General features: G+C 38.9%; 1 protein-coding gene and 1 long non-coding RNA gene across 5 annotated transcripts in view; one reads left to right on the forward strand and one right to left on the reverse strand.

Moving 5' to 3' along the window:
- Nucleotides 1–7,452: 7,452 nt before the first annotated feature.
- LOC144457564 (uncharacterized) lies at nt 7,453–8,056 on the reverse strand. The gene is made up of 2 exons (XR_013486976.1): nt 7,968–8,056; nt 7,453–7,630 (listed from the first exon to the last, which is right to left on the reverse strand). It is a non-coding gene; the product is annotated as an uncharacterized LOC144457564 (long non-coding RNA).
- Nucleotides 7,989–21,334, forward strand: part of FBXL4 (F-box and leucine rich repeat protein 4) — a 139,266-nt gene continuing 125,920 nt past the window's right edge. For all 4 annotated transcript variants that reach the window (XM_020998325.2, XM_020998326.2, XM_020998327.2 and 1 more), the window contains exon 1: nt 7,989–8,076. The gene's annotated coding sequence lies outside the window, so the exon portion shown is untranslated. The remainder of the gene's footprint in view (nt 8,077–21,334) is intronic.

Below are 21,334 nucleotides of genomic sequence, written 5' to 3' on the forward strand. Positions count from 1 at the left end.
TGATTTTGTAGCCCCCCAGCATTTATCACAATCCTTTGCATGTAGTAGGAGGTTAATGAATGTTTGTTGAATTGAATTGCATTTAGTCAAGTCCACACACACATACACACTCCACTTCAGGTAATATCCCAACAAAATCATTCTTTTACAAACTATAGGTGACTATTCCCTTGTTAATAATAATTTTTTTGGAAAACACAATATAATTCAACCAGACCCTTTAGGTTCAGAATTTCAATTTTTGTTTTTCTAAAACATTTTGTGATATTTAAAATAATCATTTTAAGTCATTGGTTCAAAAGCGATAAACATAGGAATCACAAGTCAATGCATTTTTGTATTTGAAAAATTCCAAAAAGCATTCAGATTAATTTATTGAATCTAAAACCATATGTTCAACTTTTAAGCCCCTAATAGTGCATGAACCATTGTGTTAGGTTCTGGGGAAGAAGGGAAGATATAACATTTAGATCAGGGTTTTTAACCTGGGGTCCATGAATTTGATTTCTAAAAGTATTTTGATAAAGTATACCTAAATATAATTGATTTCTTTTGTAAACTTCTATATCTTATGCATTTTGGGAAGGGATCCATAGGTTTCTCTAGACCACAGGTGTCAGACATGCTGCCCATAGGCTACATGTGGCCTACAACACTCTGAAATGCACTCTAAATCAAATTAAGATGTAATTTGGAAATATTTAACAAAACAAACTTTAAAATACAATAAAATATAGATAATATTAGATTTTAAATTTAATTAAATATATGGCTTGCAGGGATCCTTATGTATGGATTACTGGCTCCCACTTCTGTTTGTATCTGACACCATTGTTCTAAACTGCCAAAGAGATCCATGACACAAATCTGGCCTTATCCTTATGGAATTTACAGTCTATCGGGGTGGGGAATCTGTGGCCTTGAGGCCACATGTGGCTCTCTAGTCCTCAAATGTGGCCCTTTGACTTAATCCAAACTTCACAGAACAAATCCCCTTAATAAAAGGATTTGTTCTGTAAAACTGGGACTCAGTCAAAAGGCCACACCCAAGGACCTAGAAAGCCACATGTGGCCTCAAGGCCACAAGTTCCCCACCCCTGGTAGCAGAAGGATACAATCCATAGACTAATACATGTAACACATAATATTATATGATAAGTGCATTAGAGAAGTGAAAAACAATGTGCTTTATGAGGACCAAGGGTACAAAAATAAAGTCATTATAGACAGGAGGATCTCAGGGAAGGGTTCATGGAAGAGGTGACATTTTAATTGGGCTTTAGATAGTGGATGCCAATTCATTACATGACAAAAGGGAGGTTGACCATCCCAGGAATAGAGATTGGCAGGAATAAAGACACAGAAGCAGGAAAGTGCCAAGTGAATTTGACAGTGAGTACTACAGTTTGGCTAGAGTATACAATATGTATACTCTATATATGGAGGAGGGTATAGGAAAGTGATATAAGATAAACCTGGAAAGGGAGGGAGGTGCTAGGTTTAGGTTGTGGAGTATTCTGAATATTTTGGGAGATGAGTTAAGAAGCTGTTGCAATAAATTGATAAGGGCACAAGCTAAAATGGAAATTCATAGATCTAGAGATGAAAGGGATCTCAAAAATGATCTAGTACAACCTCTTCATTTTAGAGATGAAACAACTGAGGCCTAGGAGTTATATGACTTGTAGTCACACAGGTGATAAGCATCAGAGACAGGAATTGAGCCTAGTCCTCTGACTCCAGAGACAGGGTTCTTGGTAGCTTGTGGAAATGTACATGTGTGGCTTTCTACTTGTGTTTACTTCTAGAATTAGCCTTGATTTGTGAGAGTGTGAAAAGATTGGGGGAAAAGACCTCATGTAGAAACATGGACCGTATCTAACTAAAAAGGCAGAGTGTAGATTGAGTGCCCTTGGGCCATCCCAACAGAACAGTTCCAATTCTGGGGACAGTGATAAAAAAAACCCCGTCAGATATCTTATGTCTTAATGGCACAGTCCTGAGTTCAGAGAAGTTTCTCAAAGGGGAAAAAGAGCACCAAGTTTCAGGAGAGGAGAACAAGCAAACCCAGAGCCAGTGTCCAAGTGTCAATGAAGGTGGGTCTATAACAGGCTAGATTAGAGGTGGGAAGACTGGAAACAGGAAAACCTTATACTCGTTCAATTTAAGACTTGTAATTACATTTGAAGTGCCTATGTTACATTTTGAGCTCCTGGAGGGCAGAGACTGTCTTTTGCCTCTTTTTGTATCTCCAATGCTTAGTACAGTGCCTGGTATATAGTGGGCACTTAATAAATGTTTATTGACAGGCAGCTGAAATATGCCATAGACAATTGGGAACACATGCCATGAGGGCAGAAAAGAAGACACAGATTTGAGAGTCATCGACCTGCAGGTGATCTTTGAAATATTAGGAGTGACTGAAATTGCCAAAAAAGAAAAAAAAAAAGAGATGAAGGCCAATGACATAAACTTTAGTAAACGATCTACCTAAATGAATTAGGAGACTATAAAAAGCCAGTAAAGAAGGCAGTGAAGGAATGATCAGAGAGGTAAAAGAACCAACAATGTGTCCAAAGACAAGGAAGAATCAGACCCAGTGGAAATGTCTGATCAACTATGTCATATCATACAGAGAGGTCAAGGAAAATAAGGACTGAATTGGGCAATTAAAAATGATCATTGGTGACCTTAAAGAGAGTAGTTTCAGCAGAGTAATTCATATAGAATCGAGGAGACAGAATGTAGTGAGAAACTTGAGGCACTAATTATAGACAATGCTTTGAAGAAGTTTGGTATTAAAGGAGAATGAAAAGATTCCGTTTCAGATTGAGGAGGTGCAAACATATTCATAGACTCATGGGAACATTTAGGGAAAGGAAAGGGAACAAACATTTGCTAGGCACCTACTATGTGCCAGGTACTTTGTTAGGTGCTTTACAAATACTATCTCATTTGATCCTTAAAACAATTCTGTGAGGCGAGTGCCACTTTGTGGTTAAGGAAATGGAGGCAGACAAAGATTAAGTGAATTACCCAAGGTCACATATCTAGTAAGTGTTGGAGGATGCATTTGAACTTAGATCTTCCTGACTCCAGGCCCAGCACTCTATAAGTGTACACTACACCGCCTCATCTTATAAATAGACCTTGCTTAGAAACTGAGGAGAGAAAAATCAGCTGATGTAGTTAGAATGTTTTTAACTCTCCATGCTATCACTGGATAAAAGCCACACTTATGACTCTCACACCATGACCTATTGCTTTACATTAGACTGGTGATGGTGGTGGTGGTGGTAGGGAGAGATGTTTTTGGTTCTTTTATTTCATTGATGTAGGGAAATCCCAGTGTGAAAACTGAAGAGAAACTCATCTGTAAACTATAGGATTAGAAAGTTGTCTGGGAGCACTTAAAAGTTCCCCACTGTCACACATCTATAATGTATCAGAACTTGAACCTTGATCTTCCCCACTCCAAAGTCTTCCACTATGTGATACTTCCTCTTGATATGTGTGTATGGTTCCAAATTTGTATAATTACTTGGCATTCTATTTTGAGATAACTATAAAAAATGGGGAAGAGTTAAATTACTTTAGGACAGCATAGATTGGGGTTGATAAATTAACATTGTTTTTAGAATTAGGGACAAAGGGGTGTATTCTGACCTGCTTCTTCTTTCCCCCCACCTTCCTGTTTGGGTAGAACATTATAACTTTTGAAGCTAATATAAAATGTGGAACAACTAGCTTGCTGAGCTTGTGGCTTTATATACAATCAAGCCTTGTTAAGAGTCCTCTTCATTTGTAATATCACTGTTACAGCGTAGGATGATATTCAGTTCCAAACAACATTCCACTTGGTGACTAGGGATTAGCTTGCCAATTATGTCTGTGGTATCACTAACTGATAAGCATGACCATTTTTCTTTTCCTTTCTACTATGCAATTTGACCCTTCTATTCAGCCTACAAAGCATAAGTATGAGGTGGTTCTTAAAATGAAAAAGAGGGAGGGAAGTTTGAACAGCAATCATTGTCATATAGCTTAGTAACATCAGCAAAACTATTAGCTAAAAACCTTTTCTTAAATATAAACAAACTTTTCAAATCGTATACAGAGTGTTGTTTATAATATTTCAACCTTGATATTATCAGGAAATTGACCTATGTTAGTTAGTACTTGAGTATTCTATTGCTTTCCTTTTAAGGCTTTCACCAAGCAGAATAAATGTAAGTGAGGGTACCTCTAGCTTGCACATGGGTCCCGAAGATCAGGCTACTCCAGGTTCAAGGTACTACATGAGTCTACACCCATTCAAAACCATAACTCATGAACCCTCAACAGTATTTTTTTCTTGTCATTGTTAGTTGGTCAGAAGACTTGTTCAAAGCAAAGACATTTAATAAAATAGTTAAGTAAGAAATGTAGCAGTAAAATGTTTCCTCCATAAACTCAGGGTACACTTTTCTACAAACACCATCAGTAGAAAGAATGGATACATGTAGGAAACATATATGGAGAAGCATGAATAGGGACCACAAGTGGCCAGGATATATGTGTGGAGGAACATACATGTAGGTTATATGTGTGGCCATGACATGTTGTGGAGGTGGCCACTTATACCTCCTATACTGTAGAGCCACCAAAGTCTTCTGGTGATTTCATCAGGCAGCCCCTTCCAAGGCTATTCCATGATATGGAATAGCAGGTATGACAAATTTTATTGTCATTGCCATACATGTATTCTCTGCTGGATGCATACTCTACCCTACTGGTATCATGTAGATGCTCTTCAGTTTGGCTCCACTGGTGCTGTTAGTTACTGCTGGTTGTTGTCAGCTGGGTCCACTGAGCATGAGGTTGTAGAACATTTTGCCTCTGGTGGCAGCAGTCCTCACTACAATGTTTTCTTTTTTTCATAGGGCAACGAGTGGACTCTGCCATGTTTTTTCAGTTTAAAGCCCTGGTGCTTTTTCTGCTACAGCTTTTTTAGAAAGCAAAAACTCTTTACATGTGTAAATGTAAAATCCATCAGATTGAGGAGTCAGTCTGATCCAGACTGAGGAAAAAAATACCTCAGCGTATACCTGCCAAAACAGACACAGGAACTATATGAACATAAATATAAAACATATTTTATATTTATAAAGTCAGGTCTAAATAACTGAAGTAATATTTATTGTTCATGGGTAGGTAATGCCAATATATTTTTTAAAATGACAATTTAACCTAACTAATCTATTTATTCAATGTCATCCCAATTAAATTACTAAAAAAAATAAAGTCAAAAATGCACAGCAGGGAACAAAAGGAAACCTACAAGGAAGTAAAGAAAAACTGGGCAGCTTTGAAAACAATGTGTAGTATTTTTATATAGTTTCCTTGAAATGGAAAAGTATTGTACTCTGTTGAATCATCTCTTATGTTCTACTGAGTACATGGGAATTTTTTTCTTTTCTCATTTTGCATTTGTTTAAAATAAATAAAAACTTACAAAGAAAACCCCAAAATACATGTAACTAAAAAAAAAAAAGGACAAGGAGGCCAGTGACCAATCTGAGAGCCATGAGGATCTGAGTCTAGAAATCTAGGCCTATTGTTTCAGCCAGCCAAACAGCAAAATCCTAAGGAGGAATGTGACTTTGGACTTCAACTTTGTGGGACTTGACTCGCCAGAATTTCTCTACCATGCATGCTATAGAAACCTCTTCACCCTGAAAATCCTCTCTAATTCTAGATTTATCACATTGGTGTCCTCTGCCCTCCTCCTTTGATTGTTTGGTTCCTCCTAGAACCTGGATTTTAAGGAGACCCAGGCCAAACATGTCTTCATTCCTTTCTAGGCCATTCTCTTGACTACTGACTTTTTCTACTACCTTTTCCTCCTCTCCCCTTTTCAGATTCCTTCTATCTTCCCATTAGAATTAGACACCAGTTTTCTGCCCTCAGGTCCCCTTGAAGGATTGTATTTCTTTCTGCTTATATTTGTATTCCCAGTGTTCAACACAAGCCCTGACACATAATTAATAAGTGATTTTGATTTGTCATTGGATCAAACAGTACATAGGAGAGAGTAAAGTGAAAAAGACTGGAAAAGTAGGAGGGGACCAGGTTTTGAAGAGTGTTGAACAACAAACACAAAATTTTACATTTGATCCTGGAAGTGATTGAATAGGGGTTTGACATGTTCAGACCTGTACTTTAGGAAGATTAATTTGACAGCTGATCAAAAGATGGAGTTGCAGGACTTGAGGTAGTAGTCCAGGAAGGAAGTGATGAGGTGATGGTGTTGGTGTCAGTGTCAGAAGAGAGAAGGGGGAATATAAAAGTGTTACAAGGGTAAAATTGACAGGACTTAGCAACAGATAATACTCGCCTTGCCTTCTTCCCAGGGCTGTTGTAAGGAAAAGACAAAGGAAGTGTTACTAGTATTAAAAATTTGAGTGCTGGTTAAAGAAATTCCAGCAGGAAAGGAGGTAATCAAGAGTTGGGGGCCTAGGGCATTGTGTTGTTTGGGGATTAGTAGAAGGATTGCCCAGAGGGAAGAAAGCTACTGAAAAGCACGTGGGAAAGATACCATAATATCATACTGCTTATGGTCAGGTGATCTTTATTAAATGAACGAATGGTTTTTTGAGAATGTTAGATCACCTAGGACAGCCACAACATTTTACATGAGGGAACTGTCATCCAGGGAGTTCAAATGGATTGTCTAGAGGTTGGACAGTTAGCTAGTGGAAGAGGTGGGACTAAAACCCAGATTTCCAGATCAACACCTACTTTAAAAGTTATACACACACATATACACTCTTTACAGGAAGTTTTGTGGCTAGACAAATTTGACAGAAGCTATGGAAAGGATGATACTTGTATCACTTTTAATTTACACAGTAACTATACAAAATATCTTTGTCATTTGTATTAAAGTCATTGGTTTCAGATTGCAAAGGGCCTCCAGGAAAGAAGCTAGTGAATTTTGAGTTTTTAAACTGGTGATGAATCAGTTTGCCAACTTGTTGCAATGCACTTTCCTTCAGAGAGACCCTAGAATATAGCCTGGATCCCACCTGTCAGCTCTAACCCAACTACCTTTGGGCCAGAAACATCCACAGTTCATGTAAAGAAGTTGGTGGGAAGAGCAAGAATTTAAGGGCGAGTCAATTGAGCAGTTTGGTTTGGCCCTTGGTGCAACCTCGGTAAGTATAACGGTTTATTGTAAGAACTCCCCCCCCCCAATAGATCCCTTTGGCAGTGTGATGAAAGCTGTCACCAATTTTTCCTGTATGTATCCTGTTTGTATAATGTTGTTGGAAAGCTGACTCCTTTAAAAGATTGTGGGTTGTTTATTCAAAAACAGGAATTGTCTTTTGGTTTTCTTAGTATCCACATACAGTGGATACTTAATAATTGTTTTACTGACTGGCTGGACTCCAAGGCAAAAAATACATAGGATTATAAGAAAACTGGTTTTATTGAAATAAAGATGTATTTTTTTTTCCATTTCAGTTCACGGTCCCCAGGTTTACTGGCCCAATAGCCCCAAGCAAGGGTAAAGCCAACAAACGTTAGCGGATGAACCAGACGACAGCAGCTCTCCCCCACCGGTTCCACTTCCCCTCGGTCACTTGCCCTAAGGAACGAGAAGGCGACGCACTGCGTCACGCCACGCCTGCCCCTCCTCTCGGCCCCTCAGTACGCGGGGGCGCGCTCTTTTCCCCAAATCGCTCTCCAGCTCCCCAGGCTCCTCTCCTCCCTCGTCCCGCGAGTGCCCTGTGCGCGCGCGCGCGCTCTCCCACCGCCCCGCCCCCATGCCCTCCTCTCCCCTCCCCCGCGGCTGTCTTCACGCAAGGGCTGCGCCCGTGGCCTCGGCCTCTTCTTTCCGGGTTGGAGCCGCTCTTCCTCCGGCCCTTCCGTAGCTGCTGTCACCCTCAAGGCTCGGGGCTCGGTCACCCTTTGCCCCACCCCACCTTTCACTCCATGGGAGTCGGCTCCTCCCCGCACCGCTGGGCCGGGATGCGTCGCCGGTGAAGCTCCACGGAGAGGGAGCCGAGCCGCTTTCCGGAACTTCCCAGCCTGGTACCGTCCTTTATTTATTTCTCCCTCCTCCAGTTCCAGCCCCCGGGGCCCCTCCTTCCTCGGGGGCGGGGCCGGAGCCTCGGGGCGGAGCTCCGTGTCGTCGTAGAGCCGCCCTCTCGCTGGGGCAGCCCTCGCTGGAGTTCCCCCCTCCCTCTCGCGTGTAGCTACGCGCGCGCGTAGACTCCCTCCTTCCCCTCCCCCTTCCCTCCCGCTCCTGGGGAGACCCTAACCTCCTTTCCCCAGCCCAACTTTTCTCTTTATCTACAATGCTTCGCTTCCTTCTGCACTTTATTTAGGAGGGAAGGGGGTATTGTGGAGCCAGGGTGCGATTGGTTGAGATCCGTGTCCTTCATCGCAGACTCTTGGTAATGGCTGTGACGGTGTGTCTCGCTTTACCCAGGCCTTTAGCACGAAGTAGGACCCAGGCTAGCGAAATGGGTAGGTAGAGGCCCTCGCTGTCCTGCGGGCAATACCGCCTACTGCGTCTAGGGGGCGCTACCACGCGCTGAGCTACATTACGGGGCGTTGTACTGATTCCTTAGAGTTGAGTGGCTTCACCTTCCTGGTGGTCTTTGCAGTCCAGGGGTTCTTAGTCCTGGGTCCGTGAACTTTACATACATACATACATCTCTATATGTATATGTACACACCTGTATGTGTAATATGCACACATTTAAATAAATACATACGTTTATTTTAGATGTGAACTTTATGTGTATACTTAAAAAATTTGTTATACATATATTTGCATATATTTAAATACATATATAGCTAAAAGACCACAGACCCCATATATATGTGTATATGTCAGTAAATAGTCGATAATAGTAAACAAACATTAAGCCTCTACTATGTGCCAGACCCTGTGCTAAGCCTTGAGAATAGAAATACAAATACACTGTAAAAACAAAGACAGTTCTTGCCCTCAAAGAGCTTACAGTCTAATGAAGGAGCTTACAATCTAAAGAATATATATGTGTGTGTACTAGACCCCAGGTGGGCTTAATACCATCTACCTACCTATCAATAATATGTATTACATATTGATAACTATCTCAATATAATGTATTTGTTTTGTAATCTTATGTCAGTCAGTAAGCATTTCTTAACATCTGCTATGTGCCGGACACTGTGCTAAGCTCTCAGGATACAAAGAAAGGCAAAAGACAGTCCCCGATCTTCAGGATTTCAGTCTAATGGGGGAGACAGTATTCAAACTACACACACACACACACACACACACACACACACACACACACACACACTATCGTGGAGATGATAGAGGGAAACATTAACATTAAGGGGGATCAGGAAAGACTTCTCATGGAAGATGGGGTTTTAGCTGAGACTTGAAGGAAGTTAGGAAAACCAGGAAGTGGAGATGAATAAGGAAAGTATACCTATATTAAAACCAAAACAAAACAAACAAAAAAAAAAAACAAGCATTATGAGAAGAGGTCCACAGGCATCACCAGACTGCCAAGTGGTCTGGCAGCCCTCCCCCTTCTCGTTGGAATGCACTCCCTTCTGTCAGTGTAGAAGCTGATATGACACCTGTCTCTCAATTACTTTAATACACTGTTTATTTTTTGTATTTATTTATCCAGGGTGTACCAAAAGTCTTAGTGCATTTTAAGCTTACTAGTTTGCTAGCTTAAAATATACTAAGACTTTTGGAACACCCTGAGTATATACCTATTACTTCTACAGGACAGATACAGACAGGGACTGTTTCTTTTCTTTTTTATCCTTTAAAAAAAAATCCTTGTAGCTTAGTACAATGCCTGACACTTAGTAGATGCTTAATAACATCTAGTTGATTGATTCAGTGCTAGATTTAGAGTCAGTGGACTTGGATTCAAATTCTGACTTAGCCAATTTACTGCCTATGTGCCTTTGGGCAGGTTACTTCTCTGTTTCTGTGAAGTGAAAAATGAGGGGATTGGAGTAAGTGACTTCTAATTTCCCTTGGACCTACCCCACCCCACCCTAATCATTAACTTTTTCCAGTTTCTCCCATATCATTGCTGTACTGATTAGTTGTTGACTTGTTACTCTGTTCCTGGACAATTTTTACTTAGAATGTGATTATTGTCACCTGCTGGGATGGCCTGACAGGATGTATTCAATGTGGTATTAATGGATTTTTTTGTACAGTGTTTTCAAATACATATTGGTGCTACAAAGCCTTAGGATGCATTAACATAATTAAAATGTACAAATAATCAAAATTCTAAAATTATGTAAACATTTTGTTCATATAGTTAATACTAGCATAAAACAATCTTACTTTGAAGATTTGATAGATGAGGTTGAGGAAGGTACTCAAATATTTTGAAATGTAAATGGGAGAATTACTCTCTCAGATTCTTTGAGCATGCCTAAGAAAAATGAAACTGTCTTAAATATTGTTGGTTTGTCTACAACCTAACTACCTTGAAAATAGGCAAATGGACTGCTTTTTAACTTACCCTATCTTCATGTTGCTAGCTTAATATTCTGTATGCCATCACTCTTTACTTGGCAAAAGAGAGTTTTCTGGATTTATCAGTGCCCCTGCAGTAATTTTACTTATACTTTAAGAGAGTTAAACTTTTGTGTGTGTACTTCTTAGTTCCTGTGGTTCCTAGCTTAAATTGCTGTTTTGCCCTGCTCTCTGCTCTTCTTTATTTTCCCTTGCTAGTGACTTGAAATACAGACAAGGCAGTTAGGTACCAGATGATAACTCATTTTATTATTTCCATAACTACATTAATATAATTGAGACCTAGATTACATAGGAATCTTGATATCTTATTTAACTCTTCAATAGACCGTTTCCCACGTGCAATGACCTGTTGTCCTTCATAATAATGCTTTTATTACCCCAATTTTTAATAAGCATAGCAAAACACATTCAATCTGCTCCCTGAACCATTCCCCTGAAGTTAGTTATGAGATCATGACTTTAGAGTGGAGAGGGACCTTGTGGTCTATCGAGTCCAACTTCTTATTGCAAATGGGGAAACTGAGGCACATTAAGGGTAAATGATTTGCCCAAGGTCATACTGAACCAAGGTCTTCTTTATTTTGTGTCCTTTATGCTCCTGTCAGAATAACTTTCTTTTTTTCCCACAATTTCAGCATATTTGTTCCCTCATCCGTAGAGTATATAGACCTTTTATCTTCCTAAGATAAGTATCTACCTAAGGTTGTAAGGTTAGAGCTGGAAGGGACTAGCCCACCCTTTTCATTTTACAGGTGAAAAAGCTGAAGACTTGAAAGTCACATGGGTGAATAAGTAGTTGGGATTCAGACCAAAAACCTTTGGCTCCCCATCCATTACTCTTTCTTTTTCACAAAGCTGTTTGCAATCTGAGTTCTGTGTTTTCCACCTGACCTGATTTTGTTTATGGTTCAAGTTCAAGTTCTCTAGGATGAATACTGATATAATTATTTACAGTTCCAAATGGAAGGTTTGTGTAAAACATTGTTTGATATATTTAATCAATGGTACAAGGAACACATTTCCTACTTTTACATTAGTTGTGTGCTGACATTGCTCTTATGCAATGGCCATAAAGCTTTTGACTTAAATTTAAATGTACAAGAGTTACAGAACAGAATTGGTGTGAACTTTAATTTACTTGATTATTTAAACACAGTTCAAAATATTTTATGCTTATGTCTTAGCCTAAATATAATTACTTTAAACCAGTGACATTAAATATAGGTTTTAATAAGATGAATATATAATTTGAATTTTACAGATATCTCATCGTTGTGGGCATTTTTTTCATGGTAAAGATTATGTGCCATCCATACCTTCTCATCTTGTGGGACTTATATGCATATCTTCCCATAAATCCTTCAGTGAAATTCTACCCACTATCCTGGGGACCTTTTTCCATTTCTCTTGACATTGTGTAGATAAGTGTGGATTATTCAGGATGTCTTTCAGTCATCCTTGGATCTTGCTCAGCTTCTTTTTTAGTCATGTCTCTATGATTATATCCTTTTTGCTGATTCTTTTGTACAAGTGCTACAGCCTTATCTCTTCTATCATAAGGTTCACCATCTTTGGGTGACCTTTCAACTTTAATCTTGCAATGGCTTTGGTCCATCATTTTTCATTATATAGCAACATTAGAAAAATGTTGATGTTAAAAAAGATGCACCTTTGTTCTAGGGAAAAGTTTGGGATTGTTAAAAGCGCTGGGAAATTTCCCAAATGCATGGCTGCTCCTCTCCTAATCAGTTCTGGACTCAGTGTACTATTCATGTATGGTATCTGTCCTCATTTTATTTTATCCTTATTTTGCAGATAAGGAAATTGAGACTGAGAAGTTAAATGTCTGGTAGGACTTGAACTCAGGGGTTCCTGACTACCAAGTTCAACACTATATCTGCTGTGCTTCAGCCCAAAACATGGAAATACATACTAGAGCTGGAGGAGACCTTAGAGACTATCTAGTTCACCACCACCCCCTTTTTAAAAAGGTGGAAGCTGAGCTCTAGAGAAGTTAAGTGAATAGACCAAAGTCACACAGATGGTAACCATCAGAGGTGGAATTTGACCCTAGGCTCTTTGACTTCCAAGTCTTATTCCAGTTACTCCACTGTACCTACTACTTCTTTCACATGGTGGTATAGAACAATAACAAAAGTGACCTTTTCCCCAAGTTGTTTAGTTAGAACAGTGAATAGTGGATAAATCTATATAAAATATTCATATTTATGTCATTTGCATGATAGTGTTTCACTCAGAATGGTTGTGCATTCAGATCTATCCTGTGATAATATTTACTCCTTGGAATTATTGGAATGTCTAGATAGATATTTCAGTTCTATCTATCTTGGGGGGGTGTGTGTGTGTGTGGGTGTGTGTGTGTGGTTGTCTTTGAAATTAAATGTTGGAGAAAACACCAGTCTGTTTCTATATTTCTTCCCTACCTTTAGAAGATATTTTAATACTGTACCAGCCCTAGGAGGATCTGTTTAGGGTAGACTTGGGAGGACTGTTAGAGTCTTGAGTAGCTGTGGTACCCTTCCTAATTTTCTTAGTTCCGAGGATCAGCTAGTCAGCTGATTGATTGTTTATGAGTCTTTCAGTTGGTTTTGAATCTGTAATCTGTAGTGATCAGGATCTAATTTCTGCCTTTAGTTACTGAATCAAATAAATAATTTCATTATGTTCAGATAACTTATTGTAGAGTTGAAAAGTCCTATAGCTAATTTTCCTTAACAAAGGAGCATAGAAGAAGAGAGAATTACTTCTGAATTCCTGACGATCCAGTCCTAGCTAGTCCCTCACATGAAATGTTGTCTCCATTTTTCCCCTTTATCCACTTTGCCTGGAAAATGTCATTTGTACATAGTGAGTGCTTAATAAATGATTATTGAATTAAATTATAATGTTCTGCCTCCTCATTGCTGCCTTTCCAAATTGTTGTCTTCCTTGAAAGATTAGTTCAGGCTCTATTTCTTCAGTGATGACTGTCCTGATCCTTTCAACTGAGAGTGTTCTTTCCCTCTTAAGATTTTCTTAGAGTTGTCTTTGTACCTTTCCATTGCCTCTATCCCTCCTTATTTTGTATTATGTTTGCATGTGTAGATAAGTTTAGAAGGTAAGTTCCTCAAGGGCAGGGACTGTCTTTTTTTATCTTTGAATTCGCAGAACTTACAGCAGGGGCATACACATAATAAACACTTAATATTATGTTTGTTAAATTGAATATGGTGGTTATTTGTAGTTTCTTGATCTGTTTGAAATGAACATTTATAGTTTTACCATTTCATTTAATTGCTTCTTAAACTTGGATGTCTCACAGTGAACTACATAATATTATACTTGAAATGTTCTTATTAAGAAGGCTAAATATAAATTCTAGAATTCTTTTATTAGGTTGACCTATCCTTTGTCTTTTAATAGCTGTCATAAATGTATAGCTAATATTTGGATTAAGAAAATTCACATAATTAGCATGTTCTTAATAGCCAGAGGGAAACATCATTTCTCTTCAAAGAGTCCATGAAAAATTATTACAACCATAAATGCCTAATTTTTAACATGTCAGTTATTCCTAAATAATTTAACCAATTTAGGATTATTCTAAATTCACATATACTTCTTATCCCAGTAGTTAAGCTGAATTTGTCTAATAGGCATATGAAGAGTAAATATGATAAGGTACTATTTTTTTACCTTATTAGTAAAACCCAACTATTTTTGTGGCTTTTGTCACCATTATTCCTTTTAAAATATTGTAAGTAACATTTTTTATACCTGTACATTTCCAGTCACCACCTGTGATGAGGAGATACTGCTATATGCTTTTGATCCCTATTTGTACCTTTCTGGTTATGACCATTCTACAAAGGCTTCTGGAAATCTTAGCAGCTCAGAACTTCTTTATGCTATCACCTGGAATTAATCATTACAGAATATGCTATTTCCTCCCCCATTTTTCTCTTTTATTTTCCCTGCTACAATATTAACTCTGTTGACTTTTAGAGATGTTTACTAAAGAAAATATAGGGCAAAGTGAACTAAGAAGAATTCTTCAGAGCTGCACAATTTCACCTTAGGATTCGTAGTTTCAGTTGGTTCTAAATCTTACCTCGTTTCCCTTCATGTTCATGCCTGGCTCTAGATTCCTTTTTCTACATAGATCTTGTTTATTTCATGTGAGAGAGTTCTCTTTTCTGCCTTTGTTTGGACACTCTAAACATATTATTCCAGACTTTTTTTTGTATGGAGTAAACAAAAGATTGAGGATTATTTTGTGTAGGATGTCTTCCTTCTGGAGTTTGTCAGATCCTTTAAAATTTGTCCTTCATCATCTTCAGTTCCTGGCAGAGCTAACTCCTATTAGTTACTCATCTGTCTTCTGGAAACAGGTTTTCTCCACTTGGGGACCTCAGTTTTACCCTTAGGCATCATGTTGTGCTGTAGTCATGTCCATCTCCTCCTCTGGCTTTTGGCTTTTAGACAAAAAAGGGAACTTTCCCTCTGGGGCCCAAGGTTATATCCTTGATTTCAGACTGTACTGCACTAGATTTCAAGAAGCCTCTTTTGACTTTTGCTGGAGTACTGTTTACATCCCAGCTTCAAGGAATCCAATTCTAGCCGTTGTCTTTTTTTCTCCTTGGTCCAGATATGAGCTTTTTGTTTTCCAGAGTCCATTTTGATTTCTTTGTTCTGATCATCCATCTTAAGCATACTGTCTAGTTAGGTTCTTAATTTTGGGTGTATTTCTTGAGTGAAATTAGATTTCACATATGTTGCGAATTTCTTATCTAGGCCTAATCTTTTGAGTATCCATGTAGTCAAATATATTTATGACCAGAGATTGAGAACTATAAAATGTAAAAATTCACATGTTAATGAAACATCTTTGTTACTTGAAAGTATGTGTTTTAGTCTGGATTATTACACTTACAGATATCATATGAAGAGGTGATGCAGCAGAAAAGAGAGAAGGGTAGATTTGAGAAATGAACAGGTCTATAAAGGTATCTGAGAATAGGATTTAGATTTTTGGACCCAGGCTTAAAATATGGAAATGATAGGCTCCTGGCCAGGGATGGAATATATCTAATAAAGGACTAGTAAGAAATGTACTGGACTTGCGATTCTGGGAGCCAAGGTAGCGGAGTAAGAAGTAAGTTGCTCTTATCCTCCCTTATTAACCTCTGAAAGCTCAGAAAATATTACCCCAGGAAAAACCCTAGAACAGCTGAACCAGAAGGATGGGGTACAGCAGTCCAGTAGCCCAGGTAGCTTGAGGGATTAATGGAAAAGGCCCTTCTTGCCCTGGAGGAAGGGGAGCAGTACAGAATGGGAGTGTCCCAGCAAGCTAGCAGAAAGCCCCACCTCAGCATACCAGGGGGAGATCCTGAAACCCAAGTGGTGGAAGCAAACACCAACACCAGGACCCCCAAGTGCCTCAGCAAGGGCGGAGGAACTGGTGGAAACCAGGTTGGAAAACCACCAGGTGCTGAGGCATTCTACAGCAACCAGGTCTCCCAGTGCTTCAGCAAAACTGTGGGAAATACTCCAAGAGGCCCCAGGTGGATAAACATCCTGCAACATCCATCTGAAAGGAGCTGAAGAAAGTGAAAGGAAGGAAAGGCCCTGGGTGAGAAGGCAACCTCCAGGGACCAGACTACCCAATCCTATCCCTAGAGTTCCAGTGTTGCTGATTCCAGCCCAACACCAGGTAAGCTGCCAGACCCCTACAGCCTCCAGCTGCCAGCATCAGAGGCCCCAGCACACAAAGCCAGTGACCAGGCCTTGGGCTCCCAACACAAGAAGCTTGGGTCAGTGCCCCTTGCTCCCCAGCAGGAGAGCTCAATCTCTTTAAAGTCCAGGAAATAAGCAAACACCATGAGCAAAAAGAAATGTATGATAAATTCTTATTATGGGAACAGTGAAGATTAAGGCAGAAATTCTGAAGAGGACGACATTGTCAACAAACCCACATCTGAAACTTCAAAAGGGAATATGAACTAGTCTAAGCCCAAAAGCCTTCTTGGAAGAGCTCAAGAAGGATTTTAAAAGTCAGATGAGAGAGGTAGCGGAAAAAATGGGAAAAGAAATGAGAGGTATGCAAGAGAGAGTCAATAGCTTGGAAAAGGAAGGACAAAAATTAGCTGTAGAAAACAAGTTCTTAAAAAATACAATTGGCTAACTGGAAAAAAAGTACACTGAACAAAACAAGTTCCTAAAAAATACGATTGGCCAAATGGGGAAGGAGATATAAAATCTAATAGAAGAAAACAATTTATTAAAATTTAGAATTGGTCAAATGGAAGCTAATGACTGTGAGAGAACAAGAATCAGTCAAACAGAAACAAAAGAATGAAAAAATAGATAAAAGCATAAAATACCTCATTGGTAAAACAATTGACCTGGAAAATCAATCCAGGAGAGACAATTTAAAAATTATTGGTCTGCCTGAAAATCACAATGAAAGAAAAGACCCTGTACAGTGTCTTTCAGGAAATCATCAAGGAAAACTGCCCTGAGGTCCTAGAACCAGAGGATAAAATAGCCATAGAAAGAATCTACCGATCACCTCCTGAAAGAGATCCCAAATTGAAAACACGAAGGAATATAGTAGCCAAATTCCAAAATTACCAGGTCAAAGAGAAATTACTGGAAGCAGCCAGAAAAAAAAAACAATTTAAATATCATGGAACCACAGTCAGGATTATGTAGGACCTTGCAGCTTCTACATTAAAAGACCATAAGGTGTGGAATATGATATTCCGTAAGGAAAGGAGCTTGGATTATAACCAAGGATTAGCTACCCAGCTAAAATAAGCATGATCTTTCAGGGAAGGAGATGGATATTCAACAAAATAGGGGACTTCCCAATCTTTCTGATAAAAAGACCAGAGCTCAACAGAAAATTTGATCTTCAAATACAAGACTGAAGAAAGACATTAAAAGGTAAATGGGACAGAAAGAAACAACATGTTATTAATAAGGGCAAACTGTTTATATCCCCATAAAGGAAGATGACACTTATAACCCTTGAGAACTGTATTGTTATTATACCATGTTAAAGGAATATACACAAAGGGGGTGGGTATAAGCTGACTTTGATGTAATGATAAAAAAAAATCTAATCAAGTGGATTAGTGGATTATATAATAGTCAAGTAGATAGTAAGTGAATTAATATGATCTAAGTAGGAAAATGTACTGAGGGAAAAGGAAAGGAGGAGGTAGACAAGGGCAAATTACATTACAGGAAAAGGCACAAAAATCTATTACAGTAGAGGGAAAGAAGAGAGGCAGATGAGCATTGTTTGAATCTTACTGTCATCAGATTTGGCTACAAAAGGGAATAACATAATCAGTTAGTATAGAAATCTAATTTGCCTTGTAGGCAGTAGGAGGGAAAAGGGGAAAGAGAAGGGAGGGGGGAGAGAATGGAGAGAAGAACTAGTAAGAGGAAAGGGGAAGAAAAGGGAGGGGGCTAATAGAAGGGAGGCAGGACTGAGGGAGGCGGTGGTCAGAAGCAAAACACTAGGGAGGAGGGAAAGGGGAAAAGGAGAAAGAAAAGCACTAACGGGGGGAGGGCAATGGATGGAGAGAGACACAGTAATCATAACTGTGAATGTGAATGAGATGAATTCTCACATACAATGGAAGCAGATAGCAGAATGTATTAAAAACCATAATTGTACAATATGTTGTGTACAGGAAACATATTGGAAACAGAGGGACATACACACGGTAAAGGTAAAAGGCTGGAGCAGAATATGTTATGCTTTAGCTGAAGTAAAAAAAAAAGGGGTAGCAATCCTGATCTCAGACAAAGCAAAAGCAAAAATAGATCTTATCAAAAGAGATAAGGAAGGAAACTACATCCTGCTAAAAGGCACCATAGACAATGAAATAATATCATTACTAAATATATATGCACCAAATGATATAGCATCCAAATTCTTGGAGAAGTTCAGGGAGTTATGGGAAGAAATAGACAGCAAAACTATACTAGTGGGGGGGACCTCAACCTCCCCCTCTCTGAAATCTAACCACAAAATAAACAAGAAAGAAGTTAAGGAAGTGAGTAGAATGTTAGAAAAGTTAGGTATGATAGACCTCAGGAGAAAATTGAATGGGGAATGAAAGGAATATTTTTTTTTCTCAGCAGTACATAGCATATACACAAAAATTGATCATGTACTAGGGCATAAAAACCTCACAGTCCAATGCAGAAAGGCAGAAATATTAAATGCATCCTTTTCAGATGATGATATAATAAAAATTATGTATAATAAAGGGCCATGGAAAGACAGATTAAAAAATAATTAGAAACTAAATAATCTAATCCTAAAAAGTGATTGGGTCAAACAACAAATCACAGAAACAATCAATAACTTCATTCAAGAGAATGACAATAAGACAACATACCAAAACTTATGGGATGCAGTAAAAGCAATTCTTAGGGGAAGTTTTATATCTCTAAATGCTTACATGAATAAAATGGAAAAAGAGGACATCAATGAATTGGGCATACAACTAAAAAAAAACAACTAGAAAAAGAACAAATTAAAAATCCTCAATTAAACACCACATTAGAAATACTGAAAATCCAAGGAGAAATTAACAAAATTGAAATTAAGAAAACTATTGAACTAATAAATAAAACTAAGAGCTGTTTTTTATGGAAAAACCAATAAGATAGATAAACCTTTGGTTAATTTAATTAAAAAAAGAAAGAAGAAAACCAAATTGCCAGTATCAAAAATGAAAAGGGTGAATCCACCACCAAGGAAGAGGAAATTAAAGCAATAATTAGGAACCACTTTGCCCAACTGTATGCCAACAAATTTGACAATCTTAGTAAAACAGATGAATATTTACAAAAATTTTCTTCAGTGAGCTTTTGGACTTCCTTTTCCATTTGGCCAATTCTGCTTTTTAAGGCATTCTTTTCCTCATTGGCTTTTTGGACCTCTTTTGCCTTTTGGGTTAGGCTATTTTTTAAGGTGTTATTTTCTTCAGTATTTTTTTGGGTCTCCTTTAGCAAGCTGTTGACTTGTTTTTCATGATTTTCTTGCATCATTCTCATTTCTCTTCCCAGTTTTTCCTTTACTTCTCTTACTTGCTTCTCAAAATCCTTTTTTGAGCTCTTCCATGGCCTGGGACCAATTCATATTTTTCTTGGAGGCTTTGGATATAGGAGCTTTGACTTTGTTGTCTTCTTCTGGTTGTATGTTTTGATCTTCTTTGTCAAAGAAAGATTCTATGATCTGACTTTTTTTTGTGCAGTTTGCTCATATTAAACTCTTTGTTAAGGCGAGGTTTGCTTCCAGTGTGGAGAATGTACCGTCCCAAGCTTTGGGAGTTTTGTGCAGCTGTTTTCAGAGATACTTCTAGGGACCTGTAAATTTTCAGTTCTTCCAAGGTGATATGATAAGGGATGAGGTGTTTACTCCTTTCTTGGCCTGTGCTCTGGTCTGTGAGTGCACTCTTTTCTATCTACCTTGGAGCTATAAGGAGGATTTCCTTTCATCACCACTACAAGCTGCACCACACCAGCACTCCTCCTCACCCCAGTACCACCACCCAGAACTGTGACCCAGAGCCAAGCTCGGGCAGAGCAAAAGAATCCTGCTTCAGTACCAGCAAAGAGATCCCTGGAATCCCCCTCTCATCAGCCCCTTGATTCCCCCTCAGTCAGTGGGCCAGAAGTTCCAGAAGCATTCGCAGCCCTGGGGCTGCGGCCAGGACTGGGGCTGGGACTGAGCTTGTCTCTCACTGCAATCACAGACTTTTCCTACTGACCTTCTATGTTGTCTTTGGTGTTTGTGGGTTGAGAAATCTGGAAACCGCCATAGTTGCCTATGATTCAGTCCTCTGAAGCCTGCTCCATCTTTGCTGAGGCCTGTTTTGCATTAATGCCCAGGTAAGTTGTTTTTTATATGAAGATATGCTTGATATGGTCCATTCTAATTGTCAAGGAATCTGTTCCTTGGTTAAGATTTTGAACTTTTTCTGTTAATTTTCCTTTTATGTCTTTCCTCTATATTTTCTCTCTTTTATGTTCTGATTCTTTCCACTAGATCCCTCATTTCATAATAATATAATTTTAACTTTTTTTCTTCTAACTCTTGCTTCATTTCTTCCAGGAATTCTAGTTGACTTTGTGGTCAAACTGTTTTTCTTTGAGGCTTTGCTTGCATATATGTTGTAGTTATTCTCTTCTGGGTTTGTGCTTTGGATACCCCTTTTTCCATAATAGGTCTTTATTATTGGTACCTTTTGTTGTTGTTGTTTGTTCATCCTTCAAGTCTTACTTCACGAATTGAAACTTTGTGTAGGGCCAGGCTGTGTATACTGCTGGAGGGTATATTGTGACCTTATTTGGTTCTGCTTTGGATGCTTTGGGATCCACTTGCTGCTTTCTCTGTATACCAGGTGCCAGTACCACATAGTTCCTTCTTGTTTCTGTTTCAGATCTTTGCCAAGTGCACAACCTCAGGACAAGTCTGAGTTGTATCCACAACCCAACCCACTTCTTGCCCTGGACTGCAGCTGCATATCAGCCCCACTTAGCTGCTGGTCTCAGTCTCAGCTCTGGTGTCAAAACAACATAGTTTCTGGCTAGCTCCTGTTTTGCTGCATGCATAGATAGTGTCAGGCCAAGTCCCTGCTAAATCCATAACTCTCCTTGTTCTGGTATAGTCTTTGGCTATCTCCCTGTAATGACTTTGGCTGGAAAAATGGTTCACTGTGGTTTCTCCTTGGATCTCCTGTG

Source organism: Phascolarctos cinereus, unplaced genomic scaffold (assembly GCF_003287225.1).
Source record: "Phascolarctos cinereus isolate Bilbo 61053 unplaced genomic scaffold, phaCin_HiC Scaffold_5;HRSCAF=322, whole genome shotgun sequence".
Classification (NCBI taxonomy): domain Eukaryota; kingdom Metazoa; phylum Chordata; class Mammalia; order Diprotodontia; family Phascolarctidae; genus Phascolarctos; species Phascolarctos cinereus.